Here is an 838-nt window from a genome sequence, read left to right on the forward strand (position 1 = left end):
GGTTCTTGAACCAGACCTGGAGAAAATGGGGTGCAGAGGGATGAGCAGCCCCCCACTTGCCCCGCTGCCCCACCTCATGCCTGGAGCACCCAGCCAACCTCACCCCAGCACCAGTTCTCCCAGCATCCACGCCCAGCCATTAGCAACACACACCCCCACACCCTGAAAAAAACCCTGTCCTGCCCAGCACCCAGGCCACTCCGCATCCCGCCGCAAGGAAGGGTGCCCAGGTGCAGAGGGATGAGCAGCCCCCCACTTGCCCCGCTGCCCCACCTCATGCCTGGAGCACCCAGCCAACCTCACCCCAGCACCAGTTCTCCCAGCATCCACGCCCAGCCATTAGCAACACACACCCCCACACCCTGAAAAAAACCCTGTCCTGCCCAGCACCCAGGCCACTCCGCATCCCGCCGCAAGGAAGGGTGCCCAGGGCCAGCAGCTGGGGTGTCCCAGCTTGTGCATGTACCCTGCACAGTGAAAAAATATGTTTTTGGGGGACAGATCCTGCATAATTTCCTGCCTGTGTATCCCACCCCACTGGGCATCATCATCTGGTAAGCAGTGCCAGAGGGAGCACCCCTGGGAAGCACTCAGGTCGTGGGGCTGCTACACCCTGGGGCAGGTAGAGGGGGACAGAAAAGTATTAATAAAAATGAAATTAATAAAAGAGGATAAAATTAAAAATAACAGTTCCCCTTTTGCCTGGATGTCCCCATGGCAGGACAGACAAGTAGCCGGGAGCCCACATATATCCCAATCCCAAGGAAACGGGGAGGAGGGTGCATGGAGAGACATATCTGAGTGGCATCAGCCAAGCCGGGGTGCCCCTGCACCCCCC

Source organism: Mesitornis unicolor, unplaced genomic scaffold (assembly GCF_000695765.1).
Source record: "Mesitornis unicolor isolate BGI_N332 unplaced genomic scaffold, ASM69576v1 scaffold34682, whole genome shotgun sequence".
NCBI classification, from domain to species: Eukaryota; Metazoa; Chordata; class Aves; order Mesitornithiformes; family Mesitornithidae; genus Mesitornis; species Mesitornis unicolor.